The sequence below is a fragment of the Prosopis cineraria genome, unplaced genomic scaffold, assembly GCF_029017545.1.
Source record: "Prosopis cineraria cultivar Desert tree isolate PC_DT_omini unplaced genomic scaffold, ASM2901754v1 PC11, whole genome shotgun sequence".
Lineage (NCBI taxonomy): Eukaryota > Viridiplantae > Streptophyta > Magnoliopsida > Fabales > Fabaceae > Prosopis > Prosopis cineraria.
In genome coordinates this window covers 24544978-24572652 of record NW_026555342.1, presented here as the reverse complement: position 1 = coordinate 24572652, position 27675 = coordinate 24544978, and the positions used below count along the sequence as shown (strand labels likewise).

Below are 27675 nucleotides of genomic sequence, written 5' to 3'. Positions count from 1 at the left end.
TCCTTAAGAAGTCAATCACCTAATAAGGTAAATATGGATTTGTTTTTTGCCCTAAATGATGGCTTTGTTCAACTAATATAAACAAATATTCGTGAATAACTTGACATAAAATAACAATACTTCTTTTAGAAATATTTAAGAAATATTCAAGCCAAAAAATATATATATATTTAAGAAATATACATATTGTTATATAGTGGTGATATATATATATATATATATATATATATATATGTATGTATAGTGAAGAATCTGATGAAGCTTTTGATATCAAGTAGTTGGAGAAGAAAAAAAATGAGGCAGTTCCATTGTTCTATTTTTACCCCTTCGTAAACCCAAAAAAAAAGACAATTATATCATAATACTAATTAATAGTAAATTAAAATTATAAGTAATTACAAACTCACAATGGTTATCAAAACTAAGAGGGTTCTACTCTACATATCCTTATGTGTGTTTTTTCTATTGTTAACATGTGTATTTCAAACTATCCAGAGTTCTTAATTAAATACAAAAAATTTAGTTGAAAAATGAGTGCAAGTCAACAAAATACATACACACACCGCAACTATATTGTATTTTTTTCTAATACAATAGAGCAATATATAATATCAAATCCATGTTATTGAGAAGGTTGGGCCTAGTGGAAAGAGTTAATTCCTCACATGACAAACCAAGATTATAATTCCATCTCATTAAAAGAAGTGTTCATATTTAATACCCGACTATATTTTAAATAGGATTGTCTCTAATAAGATAACGCCTACTCACAATTAAAAAAAAATTAAAGGAGCAATTTATGGAGGATTTATATAATAATGTTTTTTGTCCATTGTTTGCAGTGATTTCCTTCACATACTTACTATTGCTTAGTCAAATACAATTAGATTCATGCATAATCAAACAAAAAAGACTTCAAAATTATAAATATAACTGACAAAGACATAAAGAAAAGGGCCAAAAAGAAAAAAAAAAAGCGAGTTGACTTGGATCCAATAAACCAAGTTAGGCTAGATGCAAGTTTGAGTGTCGTCTTTGAAATTTCGAAGAAATTGACCCTTTATAGAAAAACTTGACATATTTGATTATAAAAAAAATGGTGGAGTTTACTTTGAAATTAACCATCAACTTATTTAATTTTTATATAATTGATGAATAAACTAATATTAGTCACAGCCATCTCCCCATGGTGCAAGTAATAATAAGAAACTTGGAATTTTGTTGTTGACTCAAATTTTAGTAACTTTTGTTATTCGTTGTAATCATGCACAACTTTTAATTGTATTTCTCTTATCACGAATTGGTATTTCCAAAAAGTCCACATTGCCAACAACCCAATCAATGTAAATTGAAATGTATTTGGCTTTTTTATAATAAACTAGTTAATGTATATAGCTGAGAAGCGCTTGGTTGCCTAATTGAGGGAGTTGTATCAGTTCAATATTGAAAAAATTAAAATTAGGGATGATCATTTAGTGATAGATCTTCAATCCTTCACTAATTATAGACATTAGTCATGAAAATTTTGTGACAGACTGAAATATATCACTAATTATATAAATTAGTGATGGATTAGTGATAAATATAGGATGTCATCACATTTTGATCAACTTTTATAAATTTAGTGACCAATTTAAATCTGTCACTAATTTTTGCCATTAAATTTTTATATTAGTGACAAATATTTTAAATTAAAAAATTATAAATTAGCTTATTTATAATATGAAAAATTTCTAATATACACAGAGAGACTCACAGAAAAAAAATCTTAAAATTACTGAATTAAATAATTACACAGAAAATTTTTTTCTCTTATTATAAGTAAAATATATAATAGAAAATGATATAGAAAAATAAAAAATGTTGTTTTCTTTTACTATGTAAATTTAAATATAAAATAAAATTTTTATCATATGAAAATATTTTAATTACAACATTGATAATATAAAACAATATACACAAATATTTATTTTCGTAACATATATTAACTAATATTAAATAATATATTTATTAAATAATAATAAATATTGAATTATATATTTATATGTGTCAATGTGTGTATATGATAATATATATTATCAACATATTTAAATAATAATATATTAAATATATAAAAAATATATTAAGTTAAATATACTTGTTCTATTAATCTATATATATATATATATATATAATTTTCCATATTAAGAATAAAAAAGTCATCACCGATCAACTGGCAAAAGGCATCACATTTAAAAAGAATTATGAAAAGAGAATTCTTGAGTTTGAGATGAGTCAACATCACATTTAAAAAGAATTAAAATGAATTGTTCGTAGGGCCATGACATGGCATGGAGGTCTAAGTGACGATGAAGTGGTGGGGGGTATGTACTTGTGTGGTAACATGGAAGTGATTAGACATGTAAAAATTTTTAACTATAAAATAAATTAGTGATAGAAATTTATTAATTAATGATAGATAGTTTTCGTCATTAAATTAGTGACAGATTTTAGTGATATCATATTTGTGATAGAAATTATTTATGGATGATCCATCACTAAATCCAAAATTAGTGGTGGATTTTGTTAATTCATGATAGATTTGTTCATCACTCTATGTGAGGGAGAGAAAGAGAGAGAGAGAAATGATATGATATTTTTGCAACACTATTTTTGTCCAAAATATTTTTGTGTTAAATAGAAAGAACAAATATTTTATGTGCAGTTTTTCATAAACATTTTACTCATACATGTAGTTTGTTTTAATAATCTATAATTTAATTTTTGAATATCTAATACTCATATATTTTTAATGAATTTATTTATTTATTTTACATAAAAAAAATTAAATGTGTGTGTGGGTGTCACTTACTCCTATACTAAATTTTTTAAAATTATTTTATCTTACATATGGTACTCCTATATCATCTTACATGTATATATACTCATATCCATATATACATAGGGAAGTAGCTAGGGAAGGTTTTGACTTGGTTTCAGAATTTGAGTTTAGAGCACCCTTTAAGGGTTTTTCAACCATGCTAAAGGGGTTAGATCCTCAAGATGAAGAGTAATATTAAATGAATGCATGGGTTTCCAAGGTCCTTTACCATAATTTCTTTGAACTGCTAGAGTAGAGTGAAAAACTAAGGATATGCTGAATATATAGCACATGGATTCAATTTGCATTACTAGTATGTAAGTACAATGGGTGTTGCGTTAGACAAAGGAGAAGATCAAGTAAAAAATAGCCTAGGGGAGCCTCAACTAAATTGACAGATCAGAGAGTTGCGCTAGGCAATCTTAGGGTGATGTTGGGTTAGAATTTTGAGTATTGCACTCAACAAGTTGATTAGATTGGGTTGATTGTACAAATTCTTGTGAGACCTTTAGTTACGCACTCATTACTTATTTATAAAAAAATGACAACGATACACTCCTTTAAACTTGAATTTTGGAGCCAAAGGGAGTAGATAATTATCCATGCTATAAAATCGCAGAGGGATTGCCTCATTGTGTGGAGAGACAAGGGTGAGTGCACTGTAACCTTCACATAGTGGGAAGAGTGGTGAGAATGGGCAGTGAGCTCCCTAAATGCAGTGTTCCAATTAGTTTTGACAAGGTTGGCTATCTAATGGGCTTGCATTCTGTCAGACTGAGTTAGGCTTTGGTCAATTCTTCTTTTAGGCCTAGTGCTTAGGGGTGAGCAAAACCGAACCGAAACCGAGAACCGAATCGGATCGAATCGAATTTTTATTATTTGATTCGGTCTATTTGATTTTTCGGTTCGATTCAGTTTTTTGTTTAAAAATATTTTGGTTGATCGGTTCGGTTCGGTTAATAAAATTTAAAATCGAATAGACCGAACCGACCGAATTATGTATTACTTATTAATTTATAAATTATTTTATTTTATTATTTTAATTTATATTGAAATAAAAATATGAAAGTTGAAAAAAACCCTAACCCATAGAGTCATATCCCGCCTCACTGCCTCAGTCCGGACAGACGCAGACCGCAGCCTCACTCACCCTGACCCTGTCTCATCTCAAGTTTCCTCTCGGCTCTCAGACTCTCATCTCTCAGATCGCAACTCGCAAGTCATCTCTCTCGCCGTCACATAGCCTCACCGGTCGCTCTCTCTCATCACTCATCAGCCATCTCTCTCGCGGCTCAGGTCACCACAGATTCATAGCCTCACTCGATCGCTCTGTCTTAGCCTCTCAGACTCTCAACTCTCAGATCGCAAGTCGTCTCCCTCAAGCCGTCGTCGTTCGCATCTCTCGCATCTTGCCGTTCGCATCTCTTACATCTCAGGCTGATTATTCGCAGCTCAGATTTCCTATCTCTGTTCTGGCATCTCAGTCTCTCTCTCTCTTGCCCTTGCTGTCACTAAACTCACGGAGACACTGTCTGAAGGCGAGAGGTTGCTTAGATCTGTGAAACACAGAACCTTAAGCTTGAAGGACGATCTGCGTAAAGCATTTTAACAGGTTTTTTGCTTCTTCCCTCGAAATGCAGCTCTTCCTCTCTCTCCCTTTGATTTGGTCGGTTCTTGTTGTCTTGATCTACCATGCCCAAGATCTAGTTGTTTCATAAGAGTTCTAATTGCTTCCTCTGTGAGTCCACACTATGAACTTTATGCTTGATTATGCATTGTTGAGATTCATGTCGTCATTAGCTGTGAAGTTCACTGTAGCTTGACAATGAGTTTTCTTTGGTTTATCTTCCGTCTATGTCCCTACTTCTTTGCTCTTTTTTGTTTATGTAATGTGTTCCTTTCAAGCCAAAATGCAACAAAGGAAAATGTTATTGGGAATTTAATTGACTGCTTTCGCGTTCTTTGCTGAGTTGCTCTGTCTCTACTTTGTATTTATTTTTTTTGATTGCTATGCATTGTCACAGATGTCTTCTCAAGCTGAAGCTATGGCTACAAACCAAACTGAAGTTAATGAAGAAAACAAAGCCCCAGTAGCATCAAGTGGAACTGAAGTAATGAGTTCCTTGCAAAGGATGAAGAGGAAAGCCATGAGGCCAAGATCTGAGGTCTGGGATCATTTCACTAGATATGTGAATGAGCATGGGGAGACCAAAGGTAAGTGCAACTACTGTGAAAAAGAATTTTTTAGTGATCCTAAAAGAAATGGTACTACTGCACTAAAGAACCATATGACAATATGCAAGAAACGACCTGAAGTAGAAGAGCCTAGGCAAACACATTTAAATTTTGGTATAGAAGATGATGCTATTGTTCTTGCTACTTGGAAATTTGATCAAGATGCTATTAGGAAAAGTTTGGCTGCTATAGTTGTGACTGATGAATTGCCATTTAAATTTGTTGAGGGGATAGGATTTAAGAGGTTTATGTCTCATGCTCAACCAAAATTTAAGATTCCTTCTAGATGGACTGTTGCTCGTGATTGTTTTCAACTTTATGTTGATGAAAAAATCAAATTCAAGGATTATTTGATCAATAGTAAACAAATGATTTGCCTCACTACTGACACTTGGACTTCAATTCAAAGAATCAACTATATGTGTATTACAGCCCATTTCATTGATGCTGATTGGAATTTGGTTAAAAGGATTTTAAATTTTGTTCCAATATCTAGTCACAAGGGGAGGGATATTGGAATGGAAATAGAGAAATGTTTGCTTGAATGGGGGATTGAAAGAGTGTTTACTATTACTGTAGATAATGCCTCTACTAATGATGTTGTTGTGTCTTACTTGAGAGAAAAAATTAATAATTGGGGCCATTCTGTTATGAGCTGTTGGTTTTTACATATGAGATGTGTTGCTCACATTATTAATTTGATTGTGGTTGATGGGTTGAAAGAAATAGGAACTTCTATAAAGAAAGTAAGGGGGGCTATTCATTTTGTGAGGCAATCTCCACTTAGGATGAAAAAATTCAAGGAGAGTTGTGAAGATGAGAAAATCCCAAGTAAGCAATTGTTGTCTTTAGATGTCTCTACTAGGTGGAACTCTACCTATTTGATGTTGGAGACAGCTCAAAAGTTTGAGGCTGCCTTTAGGAGGTTTGAGGATAAGGACCCTTATTTTAGGATTGATCTTGAAAGTGGGGAGGGAGTGCCTAATGTTGAAGATTGGGCAAATGTAAGAAAGATGACAATGTTTCTAAGTCATTTCTATGAGTTGACTTTGCGTGTTTCTAGTTCTTCACTTGTCACATCTAATGAATTTTTTCATGAGATTTATATGTTATTCCGCCTTTTGGATGAGTGGAGAAAATGTGATGATTTGGAGTTTTCTTCAATGGCTTATAAAATGAAAGAAAAATTTGATAAGTATTGGGGAGATCCTTCAAAAATCAATAAATTGATGTTTGTGGCTGCTATTCTTGATCCTCGGTATAAGCTTGAGTGGGTGCAATATTCACTTGATAAGATGTATTCTAGTGAGGTTGGAAAGCAAGTTGGAGGGCAATTGAATGATTTGCTCATTTCTTTGTATAATGAATACAAAGAGCATGTCTCTCCTTCAAAGCAAGTTGAAAAGGAGCAATCATTTAATTGCTACGAATCTGATGAAGATGATGACCCAGCTGTGAAAGTTAAAAAAATTCTTGAATATGAAAAGAAAAAATTCATGAGTGAAAGGCTTGGTGGGAAACTAGTAGGACAGAAGTTGACAAGTATTTGGCTGAAGAAATTGAGATGGATAAGGATGATTTTAATATTTTAAGTTGGTGGAAGTTGAATGAGCCTAGATTTCCCATTCTCTCTCAATTGGCAAGGGATGTTTTGGCTGTCCCAATTTCTACTGTTGCTTCTGAGTCTACTTTCAGCACTGGAGGACGTGTGCTAGATTCATTTAGGAGCTCTTTAACTCCTAAAGTTGTGCAATCTCTTGTTTGTGGTCAAGACTGGCTTCGCCACTCACTTCCGGTTCTAGTAGAAGAGAAGATAGATGACGCACAAAAGATTGAGAGAGGTGATTTATTATGTGTTATATTGTTTTAAATTTAATGTTGAGTTATTAGTTAAATGATATTAATATTAAATACTTTATTTATGTTTAGATCTTCAAAAAATTGCTATAGAAGCGAATGTGGATGTACTATGAGCCTTTGTTCTTAATGACTTGAGGTAATTATTTATATGTTAGCTTTTTAATTTTTAAATTTAATGACTTGAGGCACTGTGGCTGTTTAATTTTAATATACTGTTATGTTTTAATTGTTATAGCTTGAGGCACTGTGGCTGTATATAGCTTTTTAATTGCTATACTATTATGTTTATTATTTGGTAGTTATGTAAGCTTTGTCGTCCAGTTCTTTTCATGATGATCTGTAAATAATTCTTTGCATCTTCCAGTCATGGCAGCAACAGCACCTGAGGCTGAGGAATCACAATTTGATGCTCGTCAATATGACACCAAAATTAATGAATTGTAAGAACTATAATCTTGTTCCTTTAACAAGTTATAAGCATATTTAATCTAGATTTTGCTTATGATTTGTCTCTACATTAGGCAAATTATTGCAATTGAATGCTCATACTCTCTACTTGATATTGATAACTTCTTGATTTTAGACTTTCAGCTGATGGGCAGGATTTCTTGGCTTCTTATACGATTTTTACTTGTGTAATGTAGGTTGCAAGATGCTAGTGCTATGGTACTCCATTTATGAAGGTTGCTCATTTTATTTTGTTTTACTAATTTGGATATTTGATTATTGTAATGGTTTAATTTTAATATTTTAAAGACTTGTTGGTTTCTATAACTGGATTATATAGTACTGTGGTTGTTTAATTTTAATATTTGAAGTTATCTTCTTCTCTTTATCAATATTATATGGCACTTGGCTGATAGGAATTCCTCATGTGGAATTGAACAGTGATGCGAGCTTTTTTTTTTGGTTTCTTTCTTATTCGTTTTTTTTTTGTCAACTTTTTTTGGACCAAACGGTGATGTGAGCCTGAGGAAGGATTCTTTATATGGCACTTGGCTAGATTAAAAATTCTGTTAGCAAGCACATGTTAAAATGGGCTCATTGAAAAAAACGAATAAAAAAAAGCCCAATTTTATAGTGTTGTTTTTTAATATTTAAAAAAAATGGGCCCAATTTCAAGTAGCCCAATATGAAACCAAAAAACCGAATTAACCGACCGAACCGAATTATCAAATTTCGGTTCGGTCCTTGTTCGGTTTGATTGGTTTATTCGGTTCGATTCGGTTTTCATTTTTAGTGTTATTCGATCGATCGGTTCTGTATATTTTGAGACCGAACCGAACCGAACCGACCGATGCTCACCCCTACTAGTGCTTCAAATCCAATCCAAACAAAAGGGTAAAGGACTCCCAAGTAAAGATTCATATAATTCATTTTAGTTTATAACTAAGTTAAATAATAATTTTTATGTGAAAATATTTATATACTAAAATATGAATAAAAATAATATATTCCAAGTATACAAAAAGCAATAAGATACTAATTTTTATGTGAAAAATAATACTCCTTATGTTAAAAAAATATAAGGCATTTTTTGAGAGGTTAGATATTTTAAAATGTAAGATATTTTTAATACTCCCTCCATTACTTCTTGTTTTTTTTAAGTGCTCTTATTAAATACATCACTTTTATATTTATTTTAGGATAAAATACTCTATTAAATAATGGTAAGCATGAAAAGATGGAGTTAGTTTAAAAACAAGTAATTACTTTATTAGGGATTAAATTTAGTTAAAAATACTTTATATTTTTTAACGGAGGGAGTATATAACAATTTGTTGCTAAAAAATATAACAATTTAATATGGTAGGGTTGGAAGAGCCTTACTAATGAGGGTTGGATTTAGTGAAAGGGGTTAGCTCTTCATAACATGATACCAAGGTTTAAATTTTTGTTGAAAGATGGGCCTATATTTAGTTCTTGATCAAATCTTGAATATGATTACCTCCAATAAGAAAATATGTGAGAAATTAAAAAAAATAGAGAGTTCCCAAGAGTCTTGTGTTCCTCAATTTAACATAAAATATCAATGTAAACTAAAATAATTAAGGGCCTTTAGCAAATTTAGCCAACATTATATGACTAAATAAAACTAATAACCCACCTTTTATTAAATTAAGATAATGGCCATTTTCTAATTTACCTTTGATACAAAAGACAAAACTATCTTTAAATATTATAATACCTTGATTCCTCTTTTTTACACTGGTTTCACTTTCGCCTACTCAAAGATGTGGAGACGATACTGTACTCTTGGTCATGACGATGAAGAAATTGACAGTAGACAACAAAATAGCTCACATTAATGGATAAATGGAGTTAGAGATTCAGCTAGAAGACCACAAGAATGTAAGGTGAGGTAGACTGGAAGCTACAGATTCAGGTTGAAAAATCACAAATGCAAGGTGAGGAAGTCTGAAACTGCAGCTTCTACATAAAGCCACACTAAAGCTGCAGATCCAGGGTGAAGAAGTCTAATCAGACCTTATTACAAAAGCCAGAGTTCAAGCAAGGGTTTCTTGAGATTCTGTTTGATTTCTTTTGAGAAAATGATTATGTGTTTTTTGTGTTACTGATTTACGATACTACATAATTGATATACGACTGTATATCAATTATAAATAAGTTTATGTTTGATTGTCTGGTTATATTGATTTACGATAGTATATCAATGATATACTATTATATATCACTAATATATAAGCTATATCAGTGAAAACTTATCAATTTATTTATCATTTATATACAGCCATATATCAATGATATAATATCACAAATTAGTAATGGAGTTTCTTTTTCAATGTCTAATGTCCTCTTCGTAATATCTGGGCAGAATAGAGAGGGAAAGAGAGGAAAAGCTCTACGATGAAAATGGTAATCTAGGAAAATTAGATCAAAAATTTTGATGAAGAAAAGCACTGTATAAGAGATGAATATAATGATCTAAGAAAATCAAATCTAAAAATCTAATGAAAAGAATATTCATAGATAATAAATCAGAGATGGAGCATGCACAATATAATTTTTTTGATAAAAATAAAAAAAATTCAATCAGCTAAAGATTAGTTAAATTAAATATATTATATTTTAATCCTAAATTTATTTTGAGGTTACTAAAGGAAAACACATCTAATTGATTTTATGAATTGGCCATATTTAAAAACCTCATTCACAATTTATGAGAGTTATATTTTTTAAGGCCATTGAGCTAATTTTTTCAATAATTAATATAATTTTATCAAAATCCATTCATTATTTGAAAAATTATAATTATTTTATAATGAACATTATACTTTACTTCAAAATTACATTTATTTTAAAATTACCATTACAACCTAAAAACAAAATTAAATTATTGAGAAATGTAATACTAATTCTAGATTATCACAATTTTTATGGAATTTATTTAAAAGTATCCATATTATATACTATATAATGTAAAAATTCTGTCAATATTGCAACCTAATTTTTTTAATCCATGATTTAAAGTTTGAAAAGTGGTTTATAAGTTCGGAGCTTCGTGGGAGGGAGCGATCTAAAAGCTTCAGTCCGTTTCTCACGCGTTGAAAGTAACGCGCTAAGAAGAGTCAACGTGGGACCCACTAAGGACTCGCGTGCTCTCGACACGTGGGCCCTTAAGGCACTTAAGCAGTCAAATTTTGACCCTAACATTTCCTTCGTTTTATTATTATATCTCTTCGTTTAATTTTTTTATTATTTTATCTGTTATTTATTATTTTATCTTTTATCATCATCATCATCATCGTCATCATCATTGTTTTGGTTGTTCACTAGAGCTTTGCCCCAACTATATCAGGATCTGACGCAAGTTATGTACCTGACTTTGGTAGGTGAGTTTTTCAGTGAAAATTTTCTGTATACATAAGGTTCAATTTACATGAGATAAGTCACTCTGCTTCTTTTTCCTTTCCTCTCTTCATTTTTTAATTATCACCATTAATTTTATTTTATTAAATAAATTTATTTAATTATAAATTAAATAAATGATGATGATTGAGAAATGGAGAAAAATGGATGGAAAGAAAGTGGAGAGGCCCTCTCTCCTAGATTTATCTAATATGTTTTATTTAATTCACATGTATATTCTACATTGTCAGTCTAATTTTCACTTCAACCTTTTTTTTGAACTATTTTCTTTTTACAAAACTTTGAGAATAACTCAATAGCTAAAGTAAACATTAAAGATTGAAATAATAAAAATTAAGGGCCAATTTTTTTATTTTTAATTTAAAAAACAACAAAATAAAAACTTGTTTGGATAAATGTTTTTTATTTAATTGTTTTTAAAATTTTTAAAAAACAAAAAAGTAGAAACAACTTCAAGTTATTTTATTTTATTTTTTATTTTTAAAATACACTAAATTTGATTATAAAAAATTATAGTTACTTTGATCAATTTTTATTATTAATCGTTACCATTCATTATCTATAACTATCACTATCAATTTATTTTTTAACTTTTAAATTATTTTTTAATTGACATAACCAAATAGATTTTTATTTTTTTTGTTTTGAAAAATAATTTTAAAAATTGTATTACAAAATAATTGTTTAAAATAAAAAATGAGAAAAAAATCAAACAGGCCCTAAGGGACCAAATTAATAGAACTCCTAAACATAAATGACTAAAGGTTGCTTTATTCCCAAATTAAATTTTATGGACTTCATCAACTGAATTCTTTCCTTACTCTATAAATTCTGAACCGTTAAACTTGATTTATCATGTCTTGACCAATCTAAGAAAAAATAAAGGTTAGTACTTAAAAAGTACATATTGTGTTTTCAAGAGAGTTTATAAAGAAGTGACCACATCAATTAACAAAACCATGACTTTCTTGTGTTCATGTCATCGCTGTCCAAAACCTTCTGGAGTTTCTCTTCGTCTTCATTTGCTTCATAATGTTCTCTTCAACATTGAAATGACATTTCCGGATCCATTCCTCATCCTCATCTCTCTCACATGCTCACATCTATTCATACCTATTTAATCACTCCTTTTTTTTAAAAAAAAAGGTACGTATATTATATATAGTCCATATTAATGCAATATATATATGTGTGTGTGTCCTAAAAAATGTATGGTTCAAGTTGATCTCAACATGTGAAAATCACATATTGGCGTATAACTTTCAATTATATAAGCGTTATTCTTTGAATGATGAAATTTATTTTGACCCTAATGAACAAATTAAAAACTAAAAATAATTTAAACATGGGTTAAAGGGTAATTTGATTCTTAGATTATAGGTTCAAGAGTGTTGAGGGATTCTAAACTCATTTTTTAGACAATTAATATTTTCCTTAAACTTTTAAAAATAGTATAATGCTGCCCCTTATTATTAGTAAATGTTAACTTTGCCATTAATTGACTAAAAAATTACAGAAAATATCTTTAAAAATTACAGAAGAACCAAAAAAAAATTACAAAAAATTACCCCTATAAAAAAGGAGTATTAATTGACTAAGTTTATAAGGGTACTTATTTGTAACTTTTTAGGTTTTTTGTAATTTTTAAGTTTTTTATAATTTTATGATTAATTAATGATTAAAATTAATTTTTATTAACGTTAGGAATGATATCGCATTGTTTTTAAAAAATAAAAGTGAATATTATATTAAAAGTAAATTTAAAATCTCAGAACTTCTTGAATGAAGAGGTGGAACCACGTTAGTGGTGGGGGACCAGGCCGTCGCACCCCTTTGGTGTATATAATATAGTTAAAAAACCAACCTTGCCCCTTAGAATATACCCATTGTATGTGATATATCTTATATATTATAAAATAAATTTTTGGTTGGTTAAAATATTTTTATTGATTAATATTCCTTTTATATTAATTTATAAAATATTTTTAGATAAAATTATATGTACGAGTAAAACTTATTAAATATACCTTATAATCTTATTTTTCAAAAAAAATATAAATGTCTAAAAATGCTCTTTATTTAATATTCTATTTGAGAAAAAGTATTAAAGAGAAAAAATATAGAAATGACAATATTGAGAAATTATATTTAACAAAACTTTATTTTTTTTAAAATGTCTTATCTAATTTGGGATAAGTAGTATTAACTTTTTATTGATAAAAAAGGAATATGCATAATATTTCCATATACAAATTAGTCTATTGTTTCTTTAGCTTTTTAAATTAAATCATTTAAAATAACAAATCATTTTTAAGATTTTCTTATGTATGCCAAACAAATTTTCCGTCCTCTCTTCAATCTTACTATTCAATCGCATCTAATTATATATAATTTATTTGGCTAAAAGAATTCTATATAATTTATTAGATACGTAATACTTAGTTACTTACATTAATAATATTCATTAACTTAAAAAGTTTGGCCCCCTCAAAATTAAACTCTGGTTCCGCACCTGGCCGGGTATATAATTTAACTCCTTAAACTTTTGTGAGTTTTGTTTGTTGTACATGCGCATTGAGTTCAATATATCTCATAATTTTTTGGAGCTCAACTATAAAAAAAATAAATAAATTTATATCCCTTCTTTATATTTGTAGTCTGTTTTCACGTTACATTATTTAATTTAAGATTTATTAAAATGTAAAGATTAAGGATCCTATAAAAGAATTAATGTAAAATTAATAAGGATCTACATGCGACTAAAATTTGAAAATTTACTATTCAAACTTTTATATTTACAATTTGAAAATTTTTATTTGAAATTAGTTTTCTTATAGAATCCTTAATTGCCATTATCTCTTTCACTGAGTATATATAGGGACGTGATAATAGGCTACGGATTAAACTAGATAGTAAAAGATCTTTAAGACAATTTATCGAAAAAAAAAAAGATCTTTAAGACAAAATAGGAATCCCATATGCATGTAAATTAGTATGGCGATAGTAAATTAAGTTGCATATTAATTATTATTATACCGCTTTTAATTTGAATACTCTTCAAAGTATTTCTCAAGTTCTGGTAAAAAAAAAGGTATTTCTTACGTGCGCTAATATTCTACTTAATCATAATTAAAAATTGTTAATCAAATAATTAATAAGAATATAATTCGTATTTCACAATTGCGTGTTGTTGATACGAAGTCATTATTGATCACAGGTAATCTCAAGAACTTTTACAAGACTATAAGCATTCTTATCTTGAGAACCCACCCAATTCACCTCATTTTTATATTGGAAAAAGGTCCATTATATTATTTCATTCATTGCATCATGTATGGATTTGGATTCAATATAGTTCATAAATATTTATAGCTCGATTCTAATTGAAAAATACAAGTTCTTTATAGTTTGTTATGGTGTCACATTATTGAAGTTTCAAAATATTTAAGCTTTATCTCGTGATTGTAGCAAATAACATATAGCATGATAACAGACGATAAATTTGTTTGTGTTGAACTTATGTGTAGTGTATCAAAAGAACAAAGTCCTGCATTGCCTACTTGAGGAGATTACAATAATATAAATGCTAAGGAGTGAAAATGAGTTAGTGAATTGATTTGAAGAAGAAGTGGGTTCATGTATGCAATAATAAGTCAACATTTGGCAATCTTGGTTGCAAACAAATGATTCACCTCTTGCATGTGAATGAAACATGGTATTGGGCATTTTTCTACTGGAATTATTTTTTACAAAAATAAATATTAATTGGTTAAAATATATTTTTAGTCTTCTACCTTTATATAAAATTTTAGTTTGATTCATTAATTTTATAAAGTATTTTTCAATCATCTAACCTTAACACCATTATTTTAAATGATTATTTTTTATATCAATCCTTGTTATTTTTAAAAGTTAAGCTTAACATGTTACATTTGAGATTTAACGTAGAAATTTTTTGTTGATGAAACTAATAGTGTTAAGGTTAAAAGATTAAAAAGATACTATACAAAATTAAAGTACCAAAATGAAATCTTATATAAACTTAAATGACAAAAAGCATGCTTAAACATATTAATTTATTTAAATTAGCTTATTTGGCCATTTCAAATTTGAGAGGGTAGCAGAAACGGTGTGGCGATTTTATTTCTTGTTAACTTGCATTAATCGTTTTTTAATCCTTAAACTGAATCCTTAAAGGCTTTTCAGTTTTCACTTGGCCAATGTTCAGAAATCGAGACTTTATCTGCTTTGATTTTTTGAAACCGGTAAATTAATTGGAGTTATGGCCACCAACGTTCACCTGAGGTCCGTGCTTATATATTCCGAAGTGTGTGGTATGGTTGGTACTTGGCCTTTATCCTTCTCTAATCCTTAAATGGATTTCTTAAAGGCTTTTTACTTTGCCAATGTCCAGAAACTGCAAGACTTTATGTGCTTTGATTTTCCAAAACTGGTGAATTAATAAGCGTTATGGCCGCCCAACGTTTACCGGGGGACCGGGGTTCGCGCCAATATATTTTGAAGTGTGCAGTGTGTTCAATGCTTGACTCCAGAGTTTCAATTTCAAGCTTTTTCTTTCCTCCTCCTTTATACTGTTATGCTGTTTGGTTGGTCAACAAAAATATTGTTATGCTGCTTGAGTTTATATTTAGTTAATTTTCATTGTTCTATCTCCATGTCCATTGTGTAGGAAGAAAGTCTGTTTAATCTTGAGAAGTAACCGTACAATCAATTTGACATGTGTGGAATAGCTCTAAAAAAATAGTGTCCTTGGGCACGGCTTATACTATAATTTTATCCATTGCTGCTAACAAAATTAAAATGGATAAGGAATATTTTTTTAAGTTTGGTTTAAAAGGGTAAAAACACCCTTGAGCTTTTCCTCTAAGAACACCCAATATCCTTAAGTGAAGGAGGATGAAAAGTACCCATGATATCAATGAAGTTGGTGTAAAAAGTGTTCAAATCATTAAATTTGACTAATATCTGTTAACTAACTTTGTTCATTAAAAAAAGAAAGCAAAAAGAAAGTGCAAAAATATGCATTAAGTTTTTATATGAGAGCTTATTACATCCTTAAGTCAACAATAGAGCAGTAATATTAGTCAAATTTAACTATTTGGATACTTTTGCATCACTTCATCAATGTTAGGGGTATTTTGGGACCCTCCATCACTTAAGGATACTAGATATTTATGGAGAAAAGTTCATGAATGTTTTTACTCTTTAAATTTTTTTTATTCCATCACTAGTCATGAAGAACTTGGGGAGTATTTACCTCCTCCCATCCAAACTAATTGAATGATCACTGTATAGAATTATTATTATCTATGGTAACCTTACGGGTGAATTTCTTTTCTATAAGAGCCCCCTCCCAATGTGTATATGTGTGTGTGTGTGTGTATATATATATTGATTTTTTTTTGTGTTTGGGCAAATTAATACTACGTCAGAGAATTAAGTTGCATCTTAATATGTTTTTCACATCACATTTAAGTTAAATAAACCTCATCCTTATTTGATTGGAGAGGATAAGAGTCGAAAGAAAAATTTTAATGAGTTCATTAAAAAAAAAAACACAGATAAGTGAAGTTAAAAAATTTTAATTAATTGTTTCTACTTTATTCTGTCTCACATATTCTCTTTATTAAATTTTTCAATCATGCCCGTCCCTTTTTTTATAAAAACATTTGAACTCATTAAAATTTCATTTTTCATCTATTTTTTTATAAGTCATTTTTCATCTATTTCTCTATCTTAAGTGCAATGATATTTGACCTTACCTTGTAAACAAAATAGAAAAGAATTGTGAATTTGAGTTTGTGTTATTTCAATCCTTACATACGTAACAGCGTAACAAATAAATTTGAGAATAAAAATCAATTAGGTAACTAATAACTTAATTATAAGGCATGATAATAATTAGTTCTGAAATGCAATCTTTTCTTGAGACCCCAATATTTTAATATATATATATATATATATATGGGTAAGAAATTTTTTGTCTTCATGGCAGAAAAAGTTTGGTCCTTTAAATTTATCTCAAATATCAATTTGGTACTTAAAATTTAATTTTTATGAATCAAGTTGTTAAATTTTTATAATCATAAACAATTAGTCTTTAAGGTTTGATGAGAAAACAACACTATTAAAATTAATTATGTATGGTTATCAAATTATAGAGTTTTGATTGACAAATATTAAATTTTTGGAATTAAATTGATGATTAAGACAAATTTAAGGGGATTAAAAAATTTATTATCTTATATATATACACACACGTCAATCAATGTGCAAGTATTTGTCCACACTACATACATAAAAGGAGAGGATACGTAGACATACTATGGTGACGTCATGCATGCGTAATACTGAGGTGTGCAAGGTGACAAAATTGTGGACACAGAGGTCATCACTCTTAAGTCATAATGAAGGATGCAAGAGACGGTAAAAAGTTCAGAGGAAATGGAAGCCAAAGTAGCAAACAATGGAGTCACGTGTTTGAATATCTGATGCAAGCATGTCATTCGATAAACACGCGCCATCTTCATAATGACAGACAATACTCTTTCAGTATTCTTTATAAATTATTTTTATCAACTTTATTAATATCAATATAAAATTTATGAAAAATAATTTTAAAAACATTTTTAAATATTATCTAAAAAGTCACATCATGACTTATAAATAGATCAAATAAATTTTTTAAAATGTACGTTATAAATGAGACTGGAGGGAGTAATAATCAAGAGGCATAGTGAGGCTCAATTGAAATAAACTCAAAAAATTTTAGGACTCAAAAAAAAATTAAATAAATTTAATCCAAATACCTTAATTTCTTTTTATTATTAATAAAATAATATTAAAATAAGATATAAAGTGAAAATAAAGAAAAATAATATTTAACAATTTAAGTATTCAATTAAGTCCGAATAAACCTAAAAATTAAGGTCGAATTTGACTGTGTAAGCTCTTTTTTATATGTTTCCAGTATTTTAAAGCCAATTTAAATGAGCTCGGCACAATCGATTTAACGACTCTAACAATCATACACTGCCCTTTCAAAAATATAAAATATTTGTAATTATAATTGAATTATAATATCTTTAAATAAGGAGTTAATTGTCTTTAAATTAAAAATATATATATATATATATATATATATATTTTCTCTTATTTAATATATTGTTTCATGTAAAGATGAAAGGTTATGTGAATTATTTATTGAAGATAATTTTTTAAAAATTCATTAATTATATGTTGAAAAACTACAAGTGCCATAACCATATATTTTTTAAAATCTAATCTTAGAAAAAAGTGCCTCATATTTTTATATAGATAGAGTAAAATCATACTTTTTTCTAAAATATTATTGAAATTATATTGCATTAATGATGCTTCTTTTTATTTTTGTATGGAGCATTTCAGTTTGATTTCGATTTTTTTATCAATGTATTTTAAGAAAAAAATATGTGGAATTAAATTGAAGTATATATTCAAGTAACTAACAAGTATTTTAAGAAATATAATTGACCTTTTTAACTTAAGATTAGTCAAATAAATCTAAAATTTCACTGCAGGAATTTAGGCTTAAACTGAAATTAAAATGTAAGGCAAAATGATTGAAATAACATTTTTGAGTTAAAATATTTATTTTACATTTTAATGCCCTATATTTACTTGTTAGAATCTTTACTTTACATGTTAATTTTTTATAGTTACTTTCTATGTTATTCTCTCTGTTAAAAATGTAAGACATTTTTAACTGAATTTTACCCCTAGTAAAATAGTTACCTACTTTCAAATTAACCATATGTTTTTATATTTATCTCTATTAAACACCCTATAATAAATATAAAGTAATTCATTAATAGGGGTACTTTTGAAAAAAAAGACAATGATTATATTTTGAAAGACAAAAAATGGCTTACATTTTTGAACATTCAACTCCTCAAAAAATGTCTTACATTTTTGAACGGATGGAGTAATTCCTTATGGTTACTTATTAAAATTTTTATTTTAAATGTTAATTCCATGACTTTATTTGATAACTTGTTAACTTAATTATTGTACTTATTAAATGCATAATGTTACTATTAATTTCTTATAGTTACTTGTTAAAATATTTACTTTACATGTTAATTAATACATGTAAAAGTAACGATTTTAACAAGTAACTATAGAGAATTAACATGTAAGGTAAAGATTTTAACTCAAGAAAGTTATTTTAGTCATTTTGCCTTGCATTATGATTTCAATTTAGGCCTAAATTCTTGCAATGAAATTTCACATTTATTTTAATCTCATATGTAATCATGTCATATCCTTGGTCCTTTAATAAAATTTTCCCTAATAACAAATGGATATTTTAATTTATACTAGAAAATTATTTTCAAACTTTAACAAACTATAAAATACACGCACACACAATCTCTCTCTCTCTTACACAACGCACGCACTTAACTTCACATTCTATTTTGCAACTCATTTCATAATAATGGGAATAATATTTTCACTACAAAATAACAGAATTAAAAACCATTTTAAGTAAGCAACAAGTGATACAAAGCCTAGACCTTTCCTTATGCCTCCCTTCTAACCTAAACAGCCAATTGGAATCTAATTTGAAGATTCACTCATATTAAATTGTATTGTTTATAGATTTAGACTCAATTCCTTAAAAAGAAGTACCTAATATTCCACAATTTCCAAACAAAAGGAACAAGGCCTTACAAGAACAATCAATTGTGCACCAAGTAAAAGAGTATCATGTGACAAGAAGATAAGAATTTGACAGTCCCTATAACATCCATCAATAACATATTCCATCCATACTCCCTATGTAATGTTCGCATACTAACACCATTAGTTAATCATTACTCAAGCGCACTCTAGTAAGCTTTTGGCAATTGATCCAGCACGACTATCTCAACCTTGAATAATTGACCCTATTGTCTAGTGATGCCCTTTCCCTTGGACTATGCACCAATTATATAGTTGGCAACTAATATAGGTAACATGTATATAAATAGGTAACTACCATACTTATGCTCAATTTCATGCTTTGTCTTCAATACCAAAGCAAAATCTAGGCCATGCAATAAAGTTGCCACCTACTTCTCCAACAATGAATGCTTCTAAGGTAGGAATGAGTAGAGGGTGGTTGGCATTAATAGGTTCAAGAATCAACTCTCGTAAATAGTCTGCTAGCATTGACACATTGTGTATGGTGTTTTCCCTACGAATATTAAACAGATAGCCTTTTGCTGTATTTTTGTCTGACCAGGGTTGTTTGCCAAGAAAATTTAGTCGTGCTTGCCCTAAATAAACATAAGTATAAGTAATGAAATAATTATGAACTAAAGTTAAGGAATAAAAAAAATAATGTATACCTCAAGAATTTAACTAGACAATTAGGCCACAATGTAGCTGTCTATCTTGTTAGGGCTAAGGTGTTCTATGGTTGATTTGCCCATCTCATTGTCTTTGAGTAGTGCCTCATTCATTTTTTGTTATGCTTCTACTTATTGCTTTAGGGTATTAAACTTAGCTAAAGAATGCATACTTTTTGGAGTCTTCTTTTCACCCAACGTATGTTTCTTTATGACCCTTATGCCAATACCCTTAACATGATCTGGGTGATCATGATTTTTCGGTGTCTTTTCAAAGACATCTTCATCTTAAGAAAGCTTTCCTTCAAAAATTTTTTCTAAGATGGCACTTTGTTCATCATAATTTGGATAATGTAAGTTACTAACATAACAATTATTAACATGTCTAAATTTTAGAATGATAGTACTTATAACCTTTTCAGTAAGTTCTCGAACATGTTCACCTACATAGTTGCCATCTTTATAGATTCAACCTAATATAAAAAAGTCTCAATCCTTGAATACCTTAAGTTCCCTTTTAGAAAGGGGAAAAAAGTTTTTTCCCTCAACTCTTTATTCTTTTGGCTCAATTCCTACAAAAACAAATATCATGACTCTAGAGATCAATTTGTGTATAATTATTATACAAAATATCATAATCCTAAGAAAGAATGATTTGTCAAGATTCCTGGTAACAAAAGCATCCCAGTACTTTTGTTTGATAAGAGGTCTTATCAGCTTAAGGATTATAAGACTAATATGCCAAGTAGTATGAGTTATGTATTTTGCTCTTACAAAATATCTAAAAGCTCAATGTGCCTTATATGCTACTTCCATGACAAAATGCCTCCGATTGATGCTATGTCGACTATTCAATCAACACAATCAAGTCATAAGTTAGAAAATTTATAAGACAATATAATAAACTTATTAATATTATAAATACATATATTATCTCAACTTCATCCTATATGAAATCCATCAAGGTTGAATCTACATCATGCCAATTATCAATCAATAAACCCAAATGCCCATTGGTTACAGCCCTAATGTAGCTAGAAGATTTATGCTTGTTAGTCCTAATTGGTTAACCTTTTGAATTTTATTGAAGAGAATATTTTTTAACAACCAACCGTCTCCTTTTCACCTCACCCATCAATACTAAGCCTTTTATAATTGATGTAGCTACAATTTCTTGAGCATTTTTAGTCATAGGCTAACTAGTAGTTATAAAGAGGTGATTACTAGTTAGTAGGTTAGGAGGCAAACTAGTGGCACTAGAAGGATCATCCTATAGGTTATTTGTTAGAATGGGCTCACTAGGTCTCTTGGGTGGCATTTTGGGAGCCATTTACCTATTATACAAGTGATAAATAATTAGAAGATAAACCAATTGTAATTAAGAAAATTAAAACACATAAATCACAAATAAAACACAAATAGTAGAAAATTGATCATCACAAAATTAAATCAATCTTTTCCTTTTCCTTTTCCTTGACTTCTTTTGAACTTTTTCTACCTTGATAGCCTAATTTAATTTCTTAATCTTCTCTTTAATTCTTTTTCTCCTCTTTAAAGTCTAAAAAATTTCATTGTGATCATGTCTCATATAGTTGCACCATCTTCAATAAGATTGCTTTCACGCATTGTCCCTTTAAATGGATCATCCTCAACAGACTTATGACTACCTATGCAACACACTACAAGCATTCAATCACAATAATTTATCATTTTCACTCTTTAACCCCTTTAACTTCAAAAACAAAAGGGAGAGGTTTAGCTTTATATAAATCACCCAACTCCACATACAATAATGTAATAATGTTTCTTATACTTGTACTAGTATTTTGGCCCTACCTAAATCATTCAGTTACTTTTACAATAGTCTCAAGGTTCAAAATACAATCATATCATCATGCATAAAAACATAGTACAAGTATAATAAAAGAATGCAACACTCAATTGGTAATATCCTATCTATTACACAAAATAAATGAGGTGGGCAGGCTTTATAGTAGGAATACACAAATTTCTAAGCCTTCAGAGCCTTTTTCCTATCCATACCTAAGCTAAAGCCTATAAAATGTTAAGAAAGAGGGGTGAATATAACTACTCAGTAACCAAGAAACATCTATCTTATGTTGTTACATATCAATTGATAAAAACATTTGGATAAGAGTTGAATACTCAAAAATGATGATCACACATAACAAATAATAATTTCACAATTTATCTTATTTTCATTTTCGACAAATAAGATCACAAGGCACATTACATAATATAGACAACTATGTGACAATAGCCTAATCCACAATCTTAATGTGCATTGTTATAATATAGACAATCATGTGACAATGGCACAATGACTATTATGACTTGCTATAAACTCATCAATCGTGTGACATGTCAGATACAAATATGCACGACTGATTCCTCCTTATACCCTTCTTATTTCCTTCAACTAAAACTGTGGGCTACACAATTAATTAGGCCTCTGTTTGTGTGAATGAACTACCCAAACTCACCAATTGTGAGGAGTGACTCAGTCAAAGATTACTACACTCACGGATCATAGCTTCCCCCTTTCTCGAATCCCTAAGGTATCATAAACCCTAAGCTAGTCTCTTCAACAAATAGGTAGAAATAGCTAAGTTCAAGTCCCATGACAAACTATGAGATAATCCCTCAACAAATAATAGGATAAGGCTAGCCTTCGTGCACCGAAAGGTGGCTATCTAATACCATATGAATTTTTTCTACTTCTCTCCCTAAATCTCTTACCAAATGATCATGATATGTCTCATACTCATACACACATTTATATGTGCTTGTAATTTACAATAACAAGCTTATTATTTTTAAATCATTTAATCAATTAACACATTTGAGCATCAACAATTATTGTCCCTTATCATATACAACTTTCACTTTACTCAAGCACAAATTTCTTTACATCACACAATCATCACATCCCCCATATTATCATGCCAACTCGTTAACTTCTCATTCCCACATATAATTGTAGTTTACAATTCATTCCAAAGTCAACTCCACGTTTCTAGTCAAAGTAAGGTTAATAAATTCTTATAGGATTTTAGCATGCATTTACAATCACAATTTCAATCATTCATGTAAATGAATCTGTTTTTATATTATAACTCAATTAACAAATGACTATCCAAAATAAGTTTTCCTTATTACCTCAAACTTTTGAGAGGTCAAAGGTTTACCCTTCAATAAATTTCACTTCCAAGCTTTCTCTTCAAGCCAAATATGGTACAAGAATAATTAATCTACAATTAATTAAATTCACAATCTTCAACATCACTGTTTACACATTTCAAGTTCTCATTTTCCATTTTTGAAATACCTAAAGCTCTTATTTCTCACATTTAGGCTTATCCATTAGGCGTATTAACTCTTTTTAGCTTCTAATAGCCTCATTAAATGCTTATAGGGTCTTCAATGTCTCCCAATAACCCACATAACTCACATTAAATGTGTAAATTTTAGGCATAAATGAGGCTCACTAACCAAAAGTGTGTAAAACTCTCAATCATTGGTTTAAATACTTAAACAACTCATATTAGCTCCATTTAAGATAATGAATTTGGAGCTATAACTTATATGAACCAAAAATAATCCTTATTAAGAAACCCTAACTATAAACTTAAAAATAATGGTGGGTAGGAAGAAAGAGAGGCTAGGAGACTTACTGTTAGGGTTTAATAGCTTCAAAATACTTCCGTTTTTCTTAGAAATGAAACATAGTAGAGTATGGTAATTCCTCTTCGTTTTTCTCACATTCCCTCTTTTAATTTTATGAACCGACGTTGCCTCTTTTTTGTAGAATTTTAGCCATGCATCAATATATGCATGCTACACCACGACGTGTGGCACAATTTAAGTCATGCACCGTAATTATGGCATAGAGTGCCTCTCTCACGCCATTCAATGACCGTATGCCATGATAAATGGTACAGAAAGGCTCTCCCTCTCTTTCACAGTCTTTTACACTGCGACAAACCATGCGCATGTCATAGCTCATGGCATAGAACTCCTACTTTACATTTTCTCCCTCTCATAAGCCTATATAGCCCAAATTTATTCCTAGATCCCTTCCTAAGGCTATACCCAAGCCTGAAAGGTCCCCCTTAATCCTCTCCAAACCTCTTTTAAGTTAACTTTACTTAATCAAATTTGATTATTACTTTAATTAGCTAAGAGGTTAAAATTCAGGATATTACACCCTTGAGGGTGATAATAGGGTTGTCATAATAATAAACAAATCACTGGGGCCACACATGGTATCGGCAAGTACTATATGGATTTAAACTAACCCCCTAAGGTGAACTTCCACCTTTTCACAATGGTCATTCTAAAAATGAAAATCTCAATGCCATTCACAACATACACATTTTCTCAACACAAGTTCAATTTTATAATCATAATTTTCTAACAATTCTTTTTTGAATCAATTTCATGATGCATATATATATATATATACACAAATATATATACATACACATTCTAAAAACCTATTACCCACTTTACATATAATTTTCCAAATCAAAACACAACTTCATAGCAAAATATTATTTATCATTTCACAAACACTCACAAACAATCCAAACAAGCAAATAAAATGATTACATTATTTGGTTACTTCAACCTTTTTGTTACTAAGATAGGTATTCATGGGTTTATCAACTAGAACCTCTTCTTGCTCAAAGAGATCCAAACAAGTCAATATACAATTTAACAACACTAATATATCAATATTCAACCCAAATATGGGCATTCCTAACCACATATAGCCAATCCAACCTTATAACTCTCAGCTTTAGCATAACTTACAAATTCACAACCTACTATTAACTTCATAAACACTACATTAGGCTAAATAAACCCATTACCTATCCTACAATGCTCCCAATCATCAATTTTAAGCTTAGGATTTGTTCAAATTTGAGAATCCATCCATATAACTATATAAAAATACCAATCCTAGGTTTATAAACATTAAACAACTCACAATGGCTCCATTAAAGCCAATGGGTTTAACCAACACACTTAAAGAGGCAAAATCATCATCTCGCTCTACCCTATCATGTAGAAAACAAAGAAGAGAGGGAGAGAGATATGTTTAAGACTTACTTGGAGCTCTTGCTAACCTTAAAACACCTCCAAGAGTTCAAAAATCATAAACCCCAATAGACCTAAGGCGCAAGCTTTTTGTTCTTCATATTCTCTTTTCTCTTTTCTAGCTTGAGCTAGTGTCAAATTTAACTTAATTGTCATGAATCCATCATGGCACAAGGTGCCATCTACCAGTCTCAAGTTTGAATTTCCCCCTCTAATTAGGCCCAGGTGGCCCAATCTACTTCCTAGCCCAATGTTAAGGATGGCAAAAACTTAATTGAGCTCATTAATCATTCAAAAACATTATTGACATAATTAACTTACCAACTTACAAATTTACCCTTCATTATCTAAGTAATCCCATATTAAAATTTTTACATGTTACATGGATCATTCATCGTGGCAAATGACATAGTCACTTAAGCTTGAATCTAGTCCATTACATTGGGAACAATTGTGAGCCAATTCCCCTTAGGTCTAATTCTAAACCTCAATTAGGTTCCAATTAACCAAATAGCCATCCACTAATCACCCTTTAATATAATTAAGCCCAAACTTATAATGTTACCCTTATTTAGCTCAATTAATTCTGATTAAAATTTTAGGATGTTACACCCTATTAGTGCATCACATTATTCCAAAAAGAACCGAGCATGCTTGAAGAAAATAAAACATATTTCATGTAGTTTGAATACCCACAAGCATATTTGAAAGAATTAAAGTAATTATATACAAAATCACATTTCTTAAAACAGTCATATTTCAATAAAGACTAGCATGCTTGAAAAGAGACAAAATAATATTATATTCTAGTCTAGTCCAAAGCAATAAAACAAGCCCTTAGTGGCCACAACATTCCTATCATAACTACACACACATACACAATAATTTAAAAACAACATATTTTCTAATATATGAAAGAATAAATCATTGTTATCTCTTTTCCAAACTAAAATAACTCACTTGCAACATGTGCCTAACAACGCTAAACAATAATTAATCTATATTTTAATTGATAATAATACACATTACTTAAAATTCCCTGTTTAATAGATCTATGTAATTGACCCTAAATACTCCCAATTTTCATAAACTATCATCTAGTGTTACTCTATTCAAATTCCTATCAATTCTACCCAAATCTAAATCTCCAATAATCCCTTCCAATCAATTAAATTGTCACTCATTCACAATCTTTCCCAAAATTCACAATCCTCCAATTTAGGATTCATTATCCAATTACCTCAATTCACATGTTTTCAACCTACTCAATATTCCAAACCATTTAAATTCGAATTCAACCTCCCATAAATATTTCTAACCCATTAAATCATAATTTAATCAACAACAAAGTCACCTTGAAACTAGGATAGGTTAACACTTCTGGGTCATAAAATGAAAATTTAATTAGTAGGAAAACTCCAAATTCGAAATCCATACAAACTCTAAAATTTCAAATCCTCAAATGTGAACATTTCATAGTCTAATGAGTAGAGGAGAGAGGTAGATCAGTTACAAGATGGTTAGAGGACTCCAAATTGCTTCCAAATGGACAAATTCTTGTGTCCTAGCAAAGAGAAGCCATAATTCCTTCAAAATTTCTTTTCTTCCCTTCGGTTCTGCTTTTTATTTATTTATTTATTTAAAACACCTCTTGAAGCTATGCCTGATGTCGGATGTGTTCCTTTTGCTTATGTTTGCCACTAGACAAACACCACTTATGGCTGTCTCGCACCCCTATATGAATTAATCCGTGTATATGCATATATGCCACACTCCCTATTCATGGTCGAACGTGGGAGAGCACAACTCTGACCCTTCAAGCTTTGTCCACAATCAAACACAATCCTTTGTGTCTTATTCATTGCCGAACACCAATAGGGGCTAGTTTTCTACTCTAAACTCTCTATTTAAGTATCTAATACAATTCCTGTTAAATATGAATCCTCTAATACAAATTTTAGATGTTACATCCATGGCTAGGAAATATAATACTGGTTGGTACACTCCTTGATGCACCCTAAAAAGATCTAACTTTGCCATAGGATTATCCCGCGCTACTTGATAGCATAACTCTATTTTAGTTATTGTTGATAGGTTTTCAAAGATAGCTGACTTTATCCCTCATAGTAAAATTGCTGATGCATTCTACTTAGCCAAGCTCTTCTTTTGAGAATTTTGCATTTGCATGAATTTTCAAAGATGGTCCACTTTTTCCCTTAGTCCTTCTGGAATGAGCCTCTTCTCTTCCTTGAGCTACCCAAGCTCCCAAAACTCTTTAAGTATTCCTCTTGCCAACTCCCCTAGTATGCCCCA

General features: G+C 29.8%; 1 long non-coding RNA gene across 1 annotated transcript; it reads left to right on the top strand.

Annotated features, from left to right (window-relative positions):
- Positions 1-6624: 6624 nt before the first annotated feature.
- LOC129284915 (uncharacterized) lies at positions 6625-7776 on the top strand. The gene is made up of 4 exons (XR_008587031.1): positions 6625-6936; positions 7025-7091; positions 7320-7395; positions 7600-7776. It is a non-coding gene; the product is annotated as an uncharacterized LOC129284915 (long non-coding RNA).
- Positions 7777-27675: the final 19899 nt, after the last annotated feature.